The sequence below is a fragment of the Coregonus clupeaformis genome, chromosome 10, assembly GCF_020615455.1.
Source record: "Coregonus clupeaformis isolate EN_2021a chromosome 10, ASM2061545v1, whole genome shotgun sequence".
NCBI classification, from domain to species: Eukaryota; Metazoa; Chordata; class Actinopteri; order Salmoniformes; family Salmonidae; genus Coregonus; species Coregonus clupeaformis.
In genome coordinates, this window is record NC_059201.1 from 7,311,040 (window position 1) to 7,331,281 (window position 20,242).

The 20,242-nt window shown below is 48.8% G+C and overlaps 1 long non-coding RNA gene and 5 other non-coding genes across 6 annotated transcripts; 1 reads left to right on the forward strand and 5 right to left on the reverse strand.

Moving 5' to 3' along the window:
- Window positions 1-378: 378 nt before the first annotated feature.
- On the reverse strand, window positions 379-472 carry trnai-uau. Its single transcript has 2 exons — window positions 435-472; window positions 379-414 (listed from the first exon to the last, which is right to left on the reverse strand). It is a non-coding gene; the product is annotated as a tRNA-Ile (tRNA).
- Window positions 473-881: 409 nt separating this feature from the next.
- On the reverse strand, window positions 882-975 carry trnai-uau. Its single transcript has 2 exons — window positions 938-975; window positions 882-917 (listed from the first exon to the last, which is right to left on the reverse strand). It is a non-coding gene; the product is annotated as a tRNA-Ile (tRNA).
- A 408-nt stretch (window positions 976-1,383) lies between these two features.
- trnai-uau lies at window positions 1,384-1,477 on the reverse strand. The gene is made up of 2 exons: window positions 1,440-1,477; window positions 1,384-1,419 (listed from the first exon to the last, which is right to left on the reverse strand). It is a non-coding gene; the product is annotated as a tRNA-Ile (tRNA).
- Window positions 1,478-9,054: 7,577 nt separating this feature from the next.
- Window positions 9,055-9,148, reverse strand: trnai-uau. The gene is made up of 2 exons: window positions 9,111-9,148; window positions 9,055-9,090 (listed from the first exon to the last, which is right to left on the reverse strand). It is a non-coding gene; the product is annotated as a tRNA-Ile (tRNA).
- Window positions 9,149-9,556: 408 nt separating this feature from the next.
- Window positions 9,557-9,650, reverse strand: trnai-uau. The gene is made up of 2 exons: window positions 9,613-9,650; window positions 9,557-9,592 (listed from the first exon to the last, which is right to left on the reverse strand). It is a non-coding gene; the product is annotated as a tRNA-Ile (tRNA).
- A 5,426-nt stretch (window positions 9,651-15,076) lies between these two features.
- On the forward strand, window positions 15,077-15,958 carry LOC121557255. The gene is made up of 3 exons (XR_005998340.2): window positions 15,077-15,286; window positions 15,418-15,700; window positions 15,820-15,958. It is a non-coding gene; the product is annotated as an uncharacterized LOC121557255 (long non-coding RNA).
- The last annotated feature ends 4,284 nt before the right edge of the window (window positions 15,959-20,242 follow it).

Sequence of the window (20,242 nt, forward strand, 5' to 3'; positions counted from 1 at the left end):
TTTGCATGAAGAGCGTTGTACTATATTCGGTCCAAATCCAAATTGTAATTGAACAGCCTGGCTATCTCAGTCGGTAGAGCATGAGACATTTAATCTCAGGGTCGTGGGTTCGAGAACCACGTATGGTGATGCTTTCTTCGGCGAAGTACAAACTGCCATCAAGTTCTTCCAAACAGCGGGCTTGCCTACCTGCATTGCAGACGTGTTGGGCTTAGCTGGTGAAACAGGAGACCCTTGGTTTGAATTGTAGCAGTGCTTGCACTCATAACTTTTATCACAAAACATACATATTATTCGGGCAATATCCTCCTAAATGGAGTGAAAAGTAATCATTTTCTGGACAAGAAATAGAGAGGCAGAGGGTTCAAGAGAAATCACTGCTCCTGGTGAGGCTTGAACTCACAACATCGGCATCGCTCTGCTGCATAGTGCTATATAAGTACCACGCGCTAACCGATTGCGCCACAGGAGATATTGGAAGTAATTTCTCTGATCACCATATTTTGCATGAAGAGCGTTGTACTATATTCGGTCCAAATCCAAATTGTAATTGAACAGCCTGGCTATCTCAGTCGGTAGAGCATGAGACATTTAATCTCAGGGTCGTGGGTTCGAGAACTACGTATGGTGATGCTTTCTTCGGCGAAGTACAAACTGCCATCAAGTTCTTCCAAACAGCGGGCTTGCCAACCTGCATTGCAGACGTGTTGGGCTTAGCTGGTGAAACAGGGAGACTCTTGGTTTGAATTGTAGCAGTGCTTGCACTCATAACTGTTATCACAAAACATACATATTATTCGGGCAATATCCTCCTAAATGGAGTGAAAAGTAATCATTTTCTGGACAAGAAATAGAGAGGCAGAGGGTTCAAGAAAAATCACTGCTCCTGGTGAGGCTTGAACTCACAACCTCGGCATCGCTCTGCTGCATACTGCTGTATAAGTACCGCGCGCTAACCAATTACGCCACAGGAGCTATTGGAAGTAATTTCTCTGATCACCATATTTTGCATGAAGAGCGTTGTACTATATTCGGTCCAAATCCAAATTGTAATTGAACAGCCTGGCTATCTCAGTCGGTAGAGCATGAGACATTTAATCTCAGGGTCGTGGGTTCGAGAACCACGTATGGTGATGCTTTCTTCGGCGAAGTACAAACTGCCATCAAGTTCTTCCAAACAGCGGGCTTGCCTACCTGCATTGCAGACGTGTTGGGCTTAGCTGGTGAAACAGGAGACCCTTGGTTTGAATTGTAGCAGTGCTTGCACTCATAACTTTTATCACAAAACATACATATTATTCGGGCAATATCCTCCTAAATGGAGTGAAAAGTAATCATTTTCTGGACAAGAAATAGAGAGGCAGAGGGTTCAAGAAAAATCACTGCTCCTGGTGAGGCTTGAACTCACAACCTCAGCATCGCTCTGCTGCATACTGCTGTATAAGTACCGCGCGCTAACCGATTGCGCCACAGGAGCTATTGGAAGGAATTTCTCTGATCACCATATTTTGCATGAAGAGCGTTGTACTATATTCGGTCCAAATCCAAATTGTAATTGAACAGCCTGGCTATCTCAGTCGGTAGAGCATGAGACATTTAATCTCAGGGTCGTGGGTTCGAGAACTACGTATGGTGATGCTTTCTTTGGCGAAGTACAAACTGCCATCCAGTTTTTCCAAACAGCGGGCTTGCCAACCTGCATTGCAAACGTGTTGGGCTTAGCTGGTGAAACAGGAGAGCCTTGGTTTGAATTCTAGCAGTGCTTGCACTCCTAACTGTTATCACAAAACATACATATTATTCGGGCAATATCCTCCTAAATGGAGTGAAAAGTAATACTTTTCTGGACAAGAAATAGAGAGGCAGAGGGTTCAAGAAAAATCAATGCTCCTGGTGAGGCTTGAACTCACAACCTCGGCATCGCTCTGCTGCATAAGTACCGCGCGCTAACCGATTGCGCCACAGGAAGGAATTTCTCTGATCACCATATTTTGCATGAAGAGCGTTGTACTATATTCGGTCCAAATCCAAATTGTAATTGAACAGCCTGGCTATCTCAGTCGGTAGAGCATGAGACATTTAATCTCAGGGTCGTGGGTTCGAGAACTACGTATGGTGATGCTTTCTTCGGCGAAGTACAAACTGCCATCAAGTTCTTCCAAACAGCGGGCTTGCCTACCTGCATTGCAGACGTGTTGGGCTTAGCTGGTGAAACAGGAGAGCCTTGGTTTGAATTCTAGCAGTGCTTGCACTCATAACGATTAGTTACCGGAGTGTAACTCCAGTTCTATGAGTGGAGCGGAGCCCCATAGGGGAGCTATGCTCCTAGTGGTTTACCCTCTGCCCTACGGCAGAAACAGCCTGAAGCAAAAATGATGCACACACCTGCAGCCAATGGGAGCACAGGTGCCCCTATAAGAAGGGACCCGTTCCCTCAATCTGCCTCCCGAGATATTTATCTTCAGCGAGACTAGAGAGGGTCGGCAGGGCCTTAAGTCCTATGGGGCTCCGCTCCACTCATAGAACTGGAGTTACACTCCGGTAACTAATCGTTCTATATCGTGGAGCTCCGCCCCATAGGGGAGCTATGCTCCTAGTGGTTTAAGGCGGAGCGAAACGCTCCAAAATGTACTCCCTGCCGAGCCTGACACTTCCCATTAAAAAATTAAAAAAGGTCAAGCCTAGCAATGGCTGCAACCAATTCCCGCAGTACTGCAACTAAAAACCCATCCGGGCGTCACAATATACCGCGTCATCGGTTATAGACCCGCCCCATCTAGCTCAATGGCAATGCCAATGACTAGTGGGCAGATCATCAGAATAGAAGCCATGCTAATCTGTACTAGCAGATAGCCGTGCCTCAATATTCTGTGACAACACTATCGTCCACTAATGGAATGACATAAAATGTCACTCTACATTATGTGTCCAATAAACCGCCTTACTCACTCAATGGAACCCAGAGATTAGTAGGCAGGAACAAAATATAAAAGTCATACTAAACTGAACATCAGATAGATGACCTCACATTCTGTCAATTCAATACATGTCTCTACCATACTGACACTGTCAGTCAGGAGACATGCCACAAGATATGCTTTTCATCCAAGGCGGACCTGATAGAGACCTGTCTATCGTCCTGCTTCTCTCTCCTCCAGCTCAAGATTCTCCTTCAGCTATGCTGAGTGCAATCGAGCCCTAAGAGTTAAAAAGCCTATCCCCAACAAACATGTTTTCCTAACCAAAGCGGACCTGATTGGAACCAGTCCATGGTCCTGCTTTGTCCTCTCTTCCTAACTCAAAATCACCTTTCAGCTCTGCTGAAAGCCGACCGAGCCAAAGAGTTAAAAAACATGTCTGTCCATAATATGTCCTTCTAACAAAAGCGGCCCCTATGAACATGGTCACAAACCTGCTTTTTCCTCTCCATTTTGCTCAAGATCTTCCCTCAGCCACGCTGAGTACAGATCGAGCCAAAGAGTTAGAAGACATATCTAACAGATAGAAACGGATAAAAGGAGACGGCGTCGACCATGACGCTGCTCTACAAATATCCTCTACCTCTGTTCCTCTGAAAAGGGCAGTAGAAGCTGCTACTCCACGAGTAGAGTGCGCTCTGATACCCTGAGGCGGTTGTTGCCCCCGCCACCTCGTACGCCGTCTCAATACCTTCACAAAGCCAATGAGACAATCGCTGTTTTGAAAGTGGTCTACCTAATGCAGCCGCACCGTGACACACAAACAGCTGAGGCGATGACCTAACCGCTGCTGTGCGCTCAACGTAACACGCCAAAGCGCGTACTGGGCACAGACAATGAAGCTTTTCCTCACTCCTCTCCCCATGGGGAGGGGGATGAAAAGCCCACAATTACACGATCTGTGATCTATATGCACTGTTAATAACCTTCGGCACAAATGCCGGGTTAGGACGTAACACCGCTCTGCTCAGATCGCCATTGATGGCAAGGCAGTCGGGTCTCGTTGACAGTGCACACAAATCACTGACCCGCTTAGCGGTAGTCAAGGCGAGCAACAGCGCCGTCTTGATAGACAGCATCTTGAGGGGTATTTGATTCAATGGCTCGAACGGCGACTTACATAGCGCTTCGAGAACCAAGGCTAAATCCCACTGGGGCAGCGTAGCTCTAGGCATTGGCCTAAGCCGCCGCGTCCCCAATAAGAAACGTTTCACTAATGGGTGACTGAACACGTTTTTTCCGTTAAACCCTTCATGACCAGCTGAAATTGCCGCTGCAAACACTCGAATGGTGGAGGGCGATTTCTGCTTATCAAACATAGACTGCAGGAATGAGAGCACACTCTCTACCTGACAGCTCATGGGGTCTACATCCTGTATGTCACACCATCGTGAGAAAACGTTCCATCTGCTGGTATACATCCTAGAAGTGGAACTGGCTCGTGCGCCCTGTATGGTTCTGATCACTGCATCAGATAACCCACGGCGCCTCAACCTGTCCCATTCAGGAACCAAGCCCTCAGTGGTTGGCCGATTATGGGCCACTGCCCTATCGAGCCTCCCGCCTGGGTCAACGCGTCTCGTCGATGTGGAATTGGCCAAGGTGGCGCAATCAACATCTGACTCATCTCCGCAAACCACGGAGCCCCCGGGCGATCGGGCGCTATCAGTATCACTGACAGCTCCTCTGACCTCACCCTGGCTAGCAGTGGGAGAATGCAAGACAGCGGAGGGAATGCATACAGGAGAACTTTCGGCCACGGGTAGTGCGCGAATGCGTCTCTTCCCAGTGGTGGCTCGTCCTGTTCCCTCAGAGAGAACCATAGGGGACACTGCGCGTTCACGCGTGACGCGAACAGGTCCACCTCGGCTCTCCCGAATTGTTCCCAAATTCGGAGAACAATGTCCGGGTGCAGACACCACTCGTCGTCTCGAGGACCCCCTCTTGACATGAGGTCTGCCCCTACGTTCAAGTAGCCCGGAATGTGTGCTGCTCTCAACGAGCGAATACAGCCCCTTGTTCCTTTGCTCTCGGGGAACTACTGTGACCGCCTTCGCCAAAAGTTCCGTAATCTCTGACATCAGAGCGGCTACTTTGTCCGGCGTTTTCATCACCGTCTCCACCACTCCCCTGAAAGGGGGTGGGGTCCGATGGAATTGGAGGGCATAACCCTTCTGCAACGTCTGTTCTAGCCAGCGTGAGAGGGTACAGCTTCGTTGCCACTGCCAGCAATGCAGAGAAAGCGGGCGCGCACGAAGCTGTGGTGCGTCCAGTAGGAAGGACCTGTATTCCTCTATGGCCCTCGCCGCCGCTATTCCCCAGCACTGGGTTGGTGGAATAGCCCAAGGCGGGCCCCTCTCGAAAGGGAGAGGAAACATCAGCTCGTTCTGAGTGAATCGGAGGCCTTGATACGTTAGTTACGACCGCAACTCCAGTAATCCGGCCCTCCGTGAACGCAGCACGGTTCTGAACTGCACTGGCTGAGGCATTGGCCTGAGCCAGAGCGCTCTCCCCGGGTAGCAATTGCGTCATCATGTCATTGTCTGACTGAGACTGCTGCCTGCCATGAGACCCATCCATTGCAGTACTCAACAGAGTCTGAAAGGTGTGATCTCTGACTGGTACCACAAGGTGGTGCCACAATACCTCTTCATTGGTCTCATGCGGCTGCTCAGCAGCACACTCTATGTGTGGCGAGCTGCACTCAGAGCCATGGGCATTGTTACGTTCAGAATACACTGGGGGCGTCCATACATTGGTTACACCTGTAACTCTAGTATTCCCGCCCTCCTTGAACGTCGCATGGGTCTGATCTGCGCTGGCTGAGGCATTAGCCTGCAGCAAGGCGTCATTCCCAGCTAGCGGCTGCGTCTTCATGTCACATTGGGACAGAGACTGCTGCCTGCTGTGTGAGACCTTTACTACAGAGCTCCTAGGAGCCTGTAGTAAAAGGTCTTTAGCGGGTGAGCTAAGGCTGTGCTTTGCTACCTTTTCCCCTTTCCTCTCCTGAGTGTGTTCAACTACGCACTCTTGGTGGGTTGAGCTACACTCAGGATGGTGAGAGAAAATGATAGAACGTGAAGTGTTCTGTAGTGCGTTATGGAATATATGTCCTTCTTTGACAATGTCAGTGAGAACCAGCTCTTTATTCACATAATCACAACACATTTCCTCCACGCCCTGAACAGTGGGGTGGGGGGGAACAGTGGGCTTCGCTGCGTCTCGCGCCGAGCCGTCGTCCGCTCTCTCCCCCTCGCCTCGTCATAGGTGCCGCCTTTTCTGGGAGACCTTCTGGTGCTGCCAGGTCGGCTTGGCGATAACCTCCCTCGCCGGCGGAACCGTCGCTGCCACTGTCGCTGGCGGAGGGGCCGAACCCGCTCGCTTGCCGCCTGTGGTGGACGCCTGTCGCCTGGCCCGCCGCCTCCCTGTAAACCTACTGGGGGCGTTGGAGGTGGACGGGATAGCTGGGGCTCTGCTAGCCTTCATCGCCAGCGGCAGATGTTTGGCTAGGTGCTTCCTCTCCTCATCCATCTTTGCAAAACGCTCTGTTGCGTCCTTCACAGCGACCCCAAAAAGGCCCTCGCTGGAGACGGGAGCGTTGAGCAGCGAGGCCCTGTCAGTCTCCTTCATGGCCGTCATGGACAGCCACAGGTGACGCTCTGTGACCACCGAGGTGGCCATGGTTCTGCCTGCGCAAATAGCTACAGCCTGTGTCAGATGGAGGATGGCTCCGGAAATCCTGGACGCCTCCTCAATTTCCTCACCGGTCAACTCCGACCTACCCGTTGTAAGACGGGATAGGGAGGCCGCGAGGAGGGCGATATTATTCGCTGCTGACACGCTCTGGGCTCCCAGCGTGAAGGACTTCTCGGCCAGCTGTGCTGTGAGCCTGTCCTTCTGCGCCGGTAAGGTGGCCTTCTTGGAGGCTGCCCAGGGACTCGAACCCGGCACTAAGTACGCCGTCATGGCGCCTTCGAGCCTAGGGATTCCCTTTGCTGCCCACTCATTACCGGCCACTTTGGTGAATGGGATGTACGCTCTGGCCGGCGAACGCGCCGCCAGAGGTGAGTCCCATGAGCCCTCGACATATTTGCCAAGGGAAGGCATGGCTGGAGCCATCGGCTCAGCCGCCTTCCTTGGCTTGGAGTAGGGGCCGCCTTCCATCAGATCCACTTCCACAGGGAGGGGAACTGGGGGCAGCGTTATCTCCAGTCGATTGGCAGCCTTCTCAATGAGTTCGGCGACGAGTTCTTCCTGAGTCTTCTACTTCTTGGCTTCAGATCTAGTCCAGTCGCTGAAGATAAATGGGAGGCAGATTGAGGGAACGGGTCCCTTCTTATAGGGGCACCTGTGCTCCCATTGGCTGCAGGTGTGTGCATAATTTTTGCTTCAGGCTGTTTCTGCCGTAGGGCAGAGGGTAAACCACTAGGAGCATAGCTCCCCTATGGGGCGGAGCTCCACGATATAGAACTGTTATCACAAAACATACATATTATTCGGGCAATATCCTCCTAAATGGAGTGAAAAGTAATAATTTTCTGGACAAGAAATAGAGAGGCAGAGGGTTCAAGAAAAATCAATGCTCCTGGTGAGGCTTGAACTCACAACCTCGGCATCGCTCTGCTGCATAAGTACCGCGTGCTAACCGATTGCGCAGAAGGAGCTATTGGAAGTAATTTCTCTGATCACCATATTTTGCACGTACAGAGTTGTATGATATTCGGTCCAAATCCAAATTGTGATTGAACAGCCTGGCTATCTAAGTCGGTAGAGCATGAGACATTTAATCTCAGGGTCGTGGGTTCGAGAACTACGTATGGTGATGCTTTCTTCGGCGAAGTACAAACTGCCATCAAGTTCTTCCAAACAGCGGGCTTGCCTACCTGCATTGCAGACGTGTTGGGCTTAGCTGGTGAAACAGGAGACCCTTGCTTTGAATTGTAGCAGTGCTTGCACTCATAACTGTTATCACAAAACATACATATTATTCGGGCAATATCCTCCTAAATGGAGTGAAAAGTAATCATTTTCTGGACAAGAAATAGAGAGGCAGAGGGTTCAAGAAAAATCACTGCTCCTGGTGAGGCTTGAACTCACAAACTCAGCATCGCTCTGCTGCATATTGCTGTATAAGTACCGCACGCTAACCGATTGCACCACAGGAGCTATTGGAAGTAATTTCTCTGATCACCATATTTTGCATGAAGAGCGTTGTACTATATTCGGTCCAAATCCAAATTGTGATTGAACAGCCTGGCTATCTCAGTGGGTAGAGCATGAGACATTTAATCTCAGGGTCGTGGGTTCGAGAACCACGTATGGTGATGCTTTCTTCGGCGAAGTACAAACTGCCATCCAGTTCCTACAAACAGCGGGCTTGCCAACCTGCATTGCAGACGTGTTGGGCTTAGCTGGTGAAACAGGAGACCTTTGGTTTGAATTCTAGCAGTGCTTGCACTCATAACTGTTATCACAAAACATACATATTATTCGGGCAATATCCTCCTAAATGGAGTGAAAAGTAATATTTTTCTGGACAAGAAATAGAGAGGCTGAGGGTTCAAGAAAAATCAATGCTCCTGGTGAGGCTTGAACTCACAACCTCGGCATCGCTCTGCTGCATACTACTGTATAGGTACCGCATGCTAACCGATTGCGCAACAGGAGCTATTGGAAGTAATTTCTCTGATCACCATATTTTGCACGTACAGAGTTGTACGATATTCGGTCCAAATCCAAATTGTGATTGAACAGCCTGGCTATCTAAGTCGGTAGAGCATGAGACATTTAATCTCAGGGTCGTGGGTTCGAGAACTACGTATGGTGATGCTTTCTTCGGCAAAGTACAAACTGCCATCAAGTTCTTCCAAACAGCGGGCTTGCCTACCTGCATTGCAGACGTGTTGGGCTTAGCTGGTGAAACAGGAGACCCTTGGTTTGAATTGTAGCAGTGCTTGCACTCATAACTGTTATCACAAAACATACATATTATTCGGGCAATATCCTCCTAAATGGAGTGAAAAGTAATCATTTTCTGGACAAGAAATAGAGAGGCAGAGGGTTCAAGAAAAATCACTGCTCCTGGTGAGGCTTGAACTCACAACCTCGGCATCGCTCTGCTGCATACTGCTGTATAAGTACCACGCGCTAACCGAATACGCCACAGGAGCTATTGGAAGTAATTTCTCTGATCACCATATTTTGCATGAAGAGCGTTGTACTAAATTCGGTCCAAATCCAAATTGTGATTGAGCAGCCTGTCTATCTCAGTGGGTAGAGCATGAGACATTTAATCTCAGGGTCGTGGGTTCGAGAACCACGTATGGTGATGCTTTCTTCGGCGAAGTACAAACTGCCATCCAGTTCTTACAAACAGCGGGCTTGCCAACCTGCATTGCAGACGTGTTGGGCTTAGCTGGTGAAACAGGAGACCTTTGGTTTGAATTCTAGCAGTGCTTGCACTCATAACTGTTATCACAAAACATACATATTATTCGGGCAATATCCTCCTAAATGGAGTGAAAAGTAATCATTTTCTGGACAAGAAATAGAGAGGCTGAGGGTTCAAGAAAAATCAATGCTCCTGGTGAGGCTTGAACTCACAACCTCGGCATCGCTCTGCTGCATACTGCTGTATAAGTACCGCACGCTAACCGATTGCGCCACAGGAGCTATTGGCAGTAATTTCTCTGATCACCATATTTTGCATGAAGAACGTTGTACTATATTCGGTCCAAATCCAAATTGTGATTGAACAGCCTGGCTATCTCAGTCGGTAGAGCATGAGACATTTAATCTCAGGGTCGTGGGTTCGAGAACCACGTATGGTGATGCTTTCTTCTACGAAGTATAAACTGCCATCCATTTCTATATCGTGGAGCTCCGCACCATAGGGGAGCTCTGCTCCTATTGGTTTACCCACTGCCCTAAGGCAGTATCAGCCTGAGACAAAATTATGCACACACCTGCAGCCAATAGGAGTACAGGTGTCCCTATAAGAGTGGATGCCTCCCCTCAATCAGCCTCCCTTTATCTTCAGCGACTGGACTAGACTGAAGAAGCCAAGAAGAGACGAAGAGACGAAGAGAAGACTCAGGACGAAGAAAACGCCGTCGATTTTCCAGATCATCGACGTCGTCCTACAATGAGCACACCAAGCTTATCCATAGGGTAAGTATTTAACAAAAGCTATTTTCAGAGCTCAATGTCGCTGTTCCCCTTGGTGGCTGTCACCCCCCGACATATGTTTCGTGGGTTGAGGGACACAGCACGCCAGGGACGGCCTCATTAAACCCCCACTATGCGCCAGCTGCGCCCTCCTTTTTTGAAGGAGAGGAAGCAGCGTTGGGCATTTTTAGGGAGGATATTCCTCTTGAGGATGTGCTATCAGTGTTAGTCTCAGCTTCTGAGGCATTATCTGAAGGCGCTGACTCAGGAGATGACAGGGCTATTGGGGAAGAAATGAATATTCTATTGGAACAATTCATTACACTGACCCAGATGTTTAACACCCCTTTTCCCTCAGGAAAGTGTGAGGTCATTTACATCCCTGGATGATGACGCCACAGCCTCTCTGTGCTCTGAATTTTCAGGTCTAATTGAGTGGGCTGCTAAACAGCGGGAGATTAAGCTGCCCCCCATTCCCTCCAACCCGGAAGTGGATATGATGTAGGGCGGCCGTTACTCTCGCTACAGCTTGGCGTCAGACGGCGGCCTCCAGCAGCAAGGGAGCGGGCCTCGCCCCCCCTGCAGCGCCAGAGGTGCCGGCGAGAGAGGTCATTAAAGCGTCATCCTGGCATCACCCGAAGGGCGGCCAGAAGAGACGCCGTTTATGACACGGCGAGGGGGAGAGAATGGAAGACGGCGCAGCGCCTGCTGTGACCGAACCCACTGTCCCCCCCCACCCTACCGTTGAGTGTATGGAGGAGAATGTTTTTTGTTGATGTGTGTAATAAAGAGTTGGCTCTACTTGACTCTGTCAAAAAAAGAGCCCCTTTTCCATAATACATCCGAGAGCGTTCGACCTTCCTCACTCTCGCTCTCTCTCTTACCACTATGAGTGCAGCTCAGCCCACCATGGTGCGTTGCTGAACACACACATAAGGCAGGTATATAAAAGGTATTAAGTTTAAGGTGTACCTTATAAAGACCTCACTTTACAGACTCCTAGGAGTGCTGTAGTGAGTGTCTCACATAGCAGGCTGCAGTCTCAGCCAGATAATGGCATGATGACGCGACCGCTATTCGGGACGGCGCTCTGTCTCAGGCTAACGCCTCAGTCAGTGCAGTTCAGATCCGTGCTGCGTTCACGGAGGGCCGGAATACTAGAGTTACGGATGTAACCAACGTATCGGCGCCCCCGTTTTTCTCACAGAACGCGCTCATGTTCACCACTCTGAGTGTAGCTCAGCCCACCAGGGGTGCAGAGCTGAGCACACACAGGAGGTGAAGATAAAAGGGTATCAAGGTGCCGCCTTGTGTTACCTCATAGAGACCTCATGTCACAGACTCTTAGGGGTACTGTAGAGAGAGTCTCACACAACAGGTTCCAGTCTCAGTCAGAGGATGACATGATGACGCGACCTATGCATGGAGAGGGCGCTCTGTCTCAGGCTAGTGCCTTAGTCAGGGCGGCTCAGAACCGTGCTGCGTTCAAGGAGGGCCGGAATACTAGAGTTACGGGTGTAACCAACTTATCGGCGCCCCCTGTTCTCACAGAACGTATTGATTCTCACCACTCTGTATGTAGCTCGACTCACCAGAGGTGTGTAACTGAGCATACACAGGAGGCGAATGTGAGGAAGGTATTAGGGCACAGCCCTGTGTTACCGAGGAGAGACCTCATGTCACAGACTCCTAGGAGCTCTGTAGAGAGAGTCTCACACGACAGATTGCAGTCTCAGTCAGAGTATGACATGATGACGCGATCTGCATATGGGGATGTCGCCCTGTCTCAGGCTAATGCCTTAGTCAGTGCAGTACAGACTCATACTGCGTTCAAGGAGGGCCGGAATACTAGAGTTAAAGGACGTAACCAACGTATCGGCGCCCCCGTTTAACACAGAACGCAATGATACCCACTACTCTGAGTGTAGCTCAGCCCACCAAGAGTGCGCAGCTGAGCAGACTCATGTGACTAGTGATAAAGAGGTATCATGGCGCCACCTTGTGGTACTAGTTAGAGACCGCACTTTGCAGACTCTTATGAGTGTAGTGGATGGTTCTCATGGCAGGCAGCAGTCTCGGCCAGACAATGGCATGATGACGCAATTGCTATCCGGGGAAGGCGCTCTGTCTCAGGTTGACACCTTAGTCAGCGCAGCTCAAACCCGTGCTACGTTCACGGAGGGCCGGAATACTAGAGTTACAGACGTAACCAACGTATTAGGGCCCCCGATTCTCTCAGAACGTGCTGATATTTCCTCTCCCTTTCGAGGGGGGCCCGCCTTGGACTGTTCCACCACCTCAGTGTTGGGGAATAGCGGCGGCAAGGGCCATAGAGGAATACAGGTCCTTCCTACTGAATGTACCACAGCTTCGCGCGCGCCCGCTTTCTCTGCATTGCTGGCAGTGGCAACGAAGCTGTACCCTCTCACGCTGGCTAGAACAGACGTTGCAGAAGGGTTATGCCCTCCAATTCCATCGAACCCCACCCCCATTCAGGGGAGTGGTGGAGACGGTGATGAAAACGGCAGAAAAAGTGGCCGCTCTGATGTCAGAGATTACGGAACTTTTGGCGAAGGAGGCGGTCACAGTAGTTCCCCGGGAGCAAAGGAACAAGGGGCTATATTCGCCTTATTTCCTAGTGCCCAAAAAGACGGGGGGAGTGAGGCCGATATTGGATTTACGCATTCTCAACGAGAGCGTAACCAAACGGCCCTTCCGAATGCTGACGACAAAACGTCTACTGGAATGTGTCCAGAAAGGAGACTTTTGTACAAGCATAGACCTAAAGGACGCGTACTTTCATGTGCCGATACAATCGCGCCACAGGAAGTTTCTGCGATTCGCCTTTCAAGGGGTGGCGTACGAGTTCACGAGGATGCCATTCGGGTACGCCCTGGCACCTCGAACGTTTTCCAAATGTGTGGAGGCGGCATTGGAACCGTTGCGACGTCAGGGGATACGGCTATTAGCCTACCTAGACGACCTACTGGTTCTCGCCCCGTCAGCAGAGCTGACGTTCATTCACACGACACAGACAGTGATTCATCTCACGCGTCTGGGGTTCGCTGTGAATTGGAAAAAGAGCACGCCCTGGCCCAGTCATCAGATTGTCTACCTGGGGATACAGCTAGACACTGTAATGATGAGGGCTCTAATACCCCTTAAGATGTTATTTTGAAGACACTGCTGCTCGCTTTGACCACTGGTAAACGTGTCAGTGATTGTGGGCTCTTTCGACGAGATCCTTCTGCTTGGCCATTTATGGCGATTGAGCAGGACGGTGTTAAGTCTTTACCCGGTATTTATACCTGAGGTTATTAAGAGCTTATATAAATTACAGAATGTAGAGCTGTGGGCCTTCTCTCCCTCTCGCCAGGTTGGCCCGCTACGTGGAGCGCAAGGCGGTGATTAGGTCATCGCCTCAGCTGCTTTTTGTGTGTCACGGTGCGGCTGCACTCGGTAGACCACATTATAAACAGCGTCTGTCTCATTGGCTTTGTAAGACATTGAGACGGTTTATGAGGCGGCAGGGCGGCAATTGCCTTTGGGTAGAAGAGCCCAACCCACTCGTGGAGTAGCGGCTTCTATTACCTTTTCAGAGGAACATGTGTAGAGGATAATTGCGCAGCGGCGTCTTGAATGTCACTGTCTCCTTTTATCAATTTCTACCTGTTAGATATGTCTTCTAACTCTCTGGTTCAGTCTGCACTCAGTGTAGCTGATGGAAGGACTTGAACTAAGGAAAAAAGATGCAGGACCAGGGGGCTGGGTTCCCATTAGGCCGGCTTTTTTCTGAGAGAGATATGACTCCTGACGGAGGTTATCAGTACAGTAGAGGTAATGTATTTTGACCTGCCCACCAGTGTATAACTGTGTTGGAGCGGGAAGATGAGGGAAATAGTTTTTGTAACCTTGTATTACATTACTATTAAACCAATCTTGAAGTAACATTAGAGCATTATTACTGTCTGAGGGTTCAGTGCAGTGTTTGCTCATGTTTTTGTATATTCCTTTACCCAGCAATCATCGGGTTGAAGGTGGTGAATTGCTGAATACACAAGTTATGATAGCACCTTGGGTTATATAACTGTTGTGTCGGTGATGAAGAGGACATCATATTGTTCCCGCTGCCCACTAGTCTCTGGTTAGCCTTAGACTGAGTGAGGCGGATTTACTGATAACACGGTCGAGGGCGACACCTTGTGACGCCTCACTGTGAGATCAGTTGTGTGGGAATATGGAGATACAGACTGTCTGAGGGATCAGAACAGTGTGGTTTTATGTCCTGCTATCTGCCCGCTAGCCTTTGGATTATTCTGTAGGCTGGCTGCGGCGGTTTTTTACTGACGACACCGTGGGGGACGACACTTTGTGTCGCATCACTGTTGAGATTCAGTCATTACAGTTTTTTACGATTGTTTACACACTAAAATTAAAATTTCCACACAATTAGCAAAATTGTACTCCAATGAGCAAAACACCTCCACAGATTTGCACAACATTACACACAATGTCCGCCTCACCCTTTTTGCAAAACATTACACACAGTGATTTGTAAAACTCTACACACATTTTCACACCTTAGACACAGATAAGGATCGTGAGGTTACTTCCTTGTAATTACAAAGCACCGGATTGCCAATTACCACACTAATGAACGAATTGGATAAACACATCTACCAGGTGTGGAAGCACACATGTGCTAATTTGAAAACGCAGCACTCAGGTGTGCTATAAAAGGCAGCAGGTGAGTTCACCTGTCTTCAACAAAAATGGAAGGAGTTAGAAGAAGAAGAAGAGTGAGAATGAGAGGGGGGAGCTCAAAGAGGAGATGAAGGCGGTAGAGGAAGAGGAGAAGGAGGTAGAGGAAGAGGCATAGGTAGAGGAGAAGAAGGTAGAGGAAGAGAAGGAGGTAGAGGAATACACCTAGGTAGAGGAAGAGGTAGAGAAGGACTTGAAGAGTTGATAGAACCTGAACAAAGAAGACGAGGACCAAATTTGACTCGAGAAATCCGTGCAACACTTATTGACCATGTTATCAACCATGGACTGACACTGATGGAAGCTGGACAAAGAGTTCAACCAAATCTCAGCAGAAATACTGTTGCGTCAGTAATTCGGACATTTCATCGAGAAAACAGGTAAGCTAACCACACAGTATACATTGAAACTGAAGCTTGTATAATCAATATTGTTTACTGTGACATTTGACAGTAGGCTGCATATATATATATATATTTATTTATTTTTATCTTATTTTGTTTTTACATAGGATTGAGGGTCGAGGACACCAAGGTGGAAGGGGCCCTATGTTTAGTCGTGCACAAGAGGCCGCCATTGTGAACATGGTTTTGGCCAATAATTGTATCAGGCTACGAGAAATCCAAGCCAATATCATCAATGATGACAATATTTTCAATAACATCCAACGAGTCTCTCTGTCAACATTAGGTCGAATCCTAAAGAAAAATCAAATATACATGAAGCAACTGTATCGGGTACCATTTGACAGAAATTCAGAGAGAGTGAAACATCTGCGCAATGAGTATGTGGAGGTATGCATTGTTCATCTGACTATGGTGTGGTATCATGCACTGCTCATAATGTTCTGTCACAAAAAAAATACTGTGCTATAGATATTGAATAGCATCCTATTTTCTTGAATGTGTTTCAGAGAGTCTTGCAAATGGATGCTGCTGAAATTCAACATGAATTTATATATGTGGATGAGGCTGGATTTAACCTTGCAAAAACAAGAAGAAGAGGGAGAAATGTAATTGGGCACAGGGCAATCACCAATGTGCCAGGGCAGCGAGGGGTAACATCACCCTTTGCGCTGCTATCACACAAAATGGGGTCCTCCACCACCATGCAAATCTGGGACCCTATAATGCAAATCTGATACTTGCATTTCTTGACCGATTGCATGAGATTGTCACAGCATTACACCAAGTGGACCAGATGCGGTACATTGTCGTTTGGGACAATGTCTCATTTCATCGGGCTGCTCTAGTCCAGAACTGGTTCCATGATCACCCTGATTTTTAAGTTTTATACCTTCCCCCATACTCCCCCTTCCTGAATCCTATAGAATAATTTTTTTCAGCGTGGCGGTGGAAGGTATATGACCTGCGGCCTTATGACCGTTTGCCCCTCATTCAGGCCATGGAACAGGCATGTGATCTTATTGAAGCAGCTTCAGTGCAGGGGTGGATTCGTCACACAAGGCGATTCTTCCAACGGTGCCTTGCCAATGAAGACATAGCCTGTGATGTGGATGAAATGTTATGGCCTGATCCAGCCAGACGGAGAGACGGATAGTTACAGTATTCTTGTTGCTTTTACAGTAGTTTTCTTTCATTTCTGTTTACTTTTACTTTACTTTTCTTCAGAGTCAAAGTGTATGTACTGTAATTCATGCAGTAATTTTTATTTGTCTACGGATTTTATTTGTTTACAGTAATTGATATCATTGTTGGTTGATTACTGTAACTGATTATGGTAAGAAATACTGTAAGTATTGAAATAAATACTTGAAATATTCAGTCTGCAGCATCAAGTGTTGTGCAGTGCTTGGTAAGGTTATAGTAGGCCTACAGTATTTGTCTACATTCTCATTATATCTCAAAACAAATCATGAATAATGTTGTGAGTTTCTCACTATTTTTTGTCACCTAAATTATCTCTCACATACAGTAAGAATGTCTGGCCAAAAATCTATTTTTTTTTTTTTTTTTACAAATGTGTTTTTTATTTATCACAGCAGTGTGAAACTGGCTGCAATAGTGTATGATCATTGATGACTGTGTTGGTTAAATGAAAACAAATAGCATTTTCACAAATATGTGTATATGTTTTGACTGAAGTGTGTATGTTTTGACTGAAGTGTGTCATTTTGCAAACAATCTAGGAATTTTGCTAATTGATTGTGGTGTTTGGATAATTGTGATTATATTTTGACAAAAATAACTCTGTTTTCAAAATCGCGTGTAAACAATTGAAAAAAACGACTAGTTACCGGAGTGTAACTCCAGTTCTATGAGTGGAGCGGAGCCCCATAGGACTTAAGGCCCTGCCGACCCTCTCTAGTCTCGCTGAAGATAAATATCTCGGGAGGCAGATTGAGGGAACGGGTCCCTTCTTATAGGGGCACCTGTGCTCCCATTGGCTGCAGGTGTGTGCATAAATTTGCTTCAGGCTGTTCTGCCCTAGGGCAGAGGGTAAACCACTAGGAGCAGAGCTCCCCTATGAGGCTCCGCTCCACTCATAGAACTGGAGTTACACTCCGGTAACTAGTCGTTCTATATCGTGGAGCTCCGCCCCATAGGGGAGCTCTGCTCCTAGTGGTTTAAGGCGGAGCGAAACGCTCCAAAATGTACTCCTGCCGAGCCTGACACTTCCCATTAAAAAATGAAAAAAGGTCAAGCCTAGCAATGGCTGCAACCAATTCCCGCAGTACTGCAACTAAAAACCCATCCGGGCGTCACAATATACCGCGTCATCGGTTATAGACCCGCCCCATCTAGCTCAATGGCAATGCCAATGAATAGTGGGCAGATCATCAGAATAGAAGCCATGCTAATCTGTACTAGCAGATAGCCGTGCCTCAATATTCTGTGACAACACTATCGTCCACTAATGGAATGACATAAAATGTCATTCTACATTATGTGTCCAATAGACCGCCTTACTCACTCAATGGAACCCAGAGATTAGTAGGCAGGAACAAAATATACCAGTCATACTAAACTGAACCATCAGATAGATGACCTCACATTCTGTCAATTCAATACATGTCTCTATCAACCTGACCCTGTCAGTCAAGAGACATGTCACAAGATATGCTTTTCATCCAAAAGCGGACCTGATAGAGACCTGTCCATCGTCCTGCTTCTCTCTCCTCCAGCTCAAGATTCTCCTTCAGCTATGCTGAGTGCAATCGAGCTTTGAGAGTTAAAAAGCCTATCCTCAACAAAACATGTCTTCCTAACCAAAGCGGACCTGATTGGAACCTGCCCATGGTCCTGCTTTGTCCTCTCCTCCCAGCTCAAAATCGCCTTTCAGCTTTGCTGAATGCCGACCAAGCCAAAGAGTTAGAAAACATGTCTATACATAATATGTTCTTCTAATAAAAGCGGACCCTATGAACATGGTCACAATCCTGCTTTCCTTCTCTGTTTTGCTCAAGATCTCCCTTCAGCCACGCTGAGTACAGATCGAGCCAAAGAGTTAGAAGACATATCTAACAGATAGAAACGGATAAAAGGAGACGGCGTCGACCATGACGCTGCTCTACAAATATCCTCTACCTCTGTTCCTCTGAAGAGGGCAGTAGAAGCTGCTACTCCACGAGTGGAGTGCGCTCTGATACCCTGAGGCGGTTGTCGCCCCGCCACCTCGTACGCCGTCTCAATACCTTCACAAAGCCAATGAGACAGACGCTGTTTTGAAAGTGGTCTACCTAATGCAGCCGCACCGTGACACACAAACAGCTGAGGCGATGACCTAACCGCTGCTGTGCGCTCAACGTAACACGCCAAAGCGCGTACTGGGCACAGACAATGAAGCTTTTCCTCACTCCTCTCCCCATGGGGAGGGGGATGAAAAGCCCACAATTCCACGATCTGCGATCTATATGCACTGTTAATAACCTTTGGCACAAATGCCGGGTTAGGACGTAACACCGCTCTGCTCAGATCGCCATTGATGGCAAGGCAGTCGGGTCTCGTCGACAGTGCACACAAATCACTGACCCGCTTAGCGGTAGTCAAGGCGAGCAACAGTGCCGTCTTGATAGACAGCATCTTGAGGGGTATTCGATTCAATGGCTCGAACGGCGACTTACATAGCGCTTCGAGAACCAAAGCCAAATCCCACTGGGGCAGCGTAGCTCTAGGCATCGGCCTAAGCCGCCGCGTCCCCAATAAGAAACGTTTCACTAATGGGTGACTGAACACGTTTTTTCCGTTAAACCCTTCATGACCAGCTGAAATTGCCGCTGCAAACACTCGAATGGTGGAGGGCGATTTCTGCTTATCAAACATAGACTGCAGGAATGAGAGCACACTCTCTACCTGACAGCTCATGGGGTCTACATCCTGTGTGTCACACCATCGTGAGAAAACGTTCCATCTGCTGGTATACATCCTAGAAGTGGAACTGGCTCGTGCGCCTTGTATGTTCTGATCACTGCATCAGATAACCCACGGCGCCTCAACCTGTCCCATTCAGGAACCAAGCCCTCAGTGGTTGGCCGATTATGGGCCACTGCCCTATCGAGCCTCCCGCCTGGGTCAACGCGTCTCGTCGATGTGGAATTGGCCAAGGTGAGCCAATCAACATCTGACTCATCTCCGCAAACCACGGAGCCCCCGGGCGATCGGGCGCTATCAGTATCACTGACAGCTCCTCTGACCTCACCCTGGCTAGCAGTGGGAGAATGCAAGACAGCGGAGGGAATGCATACAGGAGAACTTTCGGCCATGGGTAGTGCGCGAATGCGTCTCTTCCCAGTGGTGGCTCGTCCTGTTCCCTCAGAGAGAACCATAGGGGACACTGCGCGTTCACGCGTGACGCGAACAGGTCCACCTCGGCTCTCCCGAATTGTTCCCAAATTCGGAGAACAATGTCCGGGTGCAGACACCACTCGTCGTCTCGAGGACCCCCTCTTGATATGAGGTCTGCCTCTACGTTCAAGTAGCCCGGAATGTGTGCTGCTCTCAACGAGCGAAGGTGCTTGTGAGCCCACAGCCACAATTCCTCTGCCGCCCGATGGAGGGCAGGAGACCTGACCCCTCCCTGGCGATTTATGTGAGCCACTGTGGTCCGGTTGTCTGACCAGACCAGCACATCGCGACCCCGAAGGGTAGACGCGAAGTGGGTCAAAACCAGTCGAACCGTTTCCAACTCCAGGAGGTTGATGTGACGACCTGATTGAGGCCATGCACCTCCTATCGCTTGAGACTGACATGTCCCTCCCCATCCAGTCAGAGAGGCATCTGTAAACACTGGAATGTAGGATGACACCTTGCCCATCGGGACTCCGTGCGTGAGAACGCTCGAGTTCCTCCAATAGTCCAGGTCTGCTCTTAGCGAGA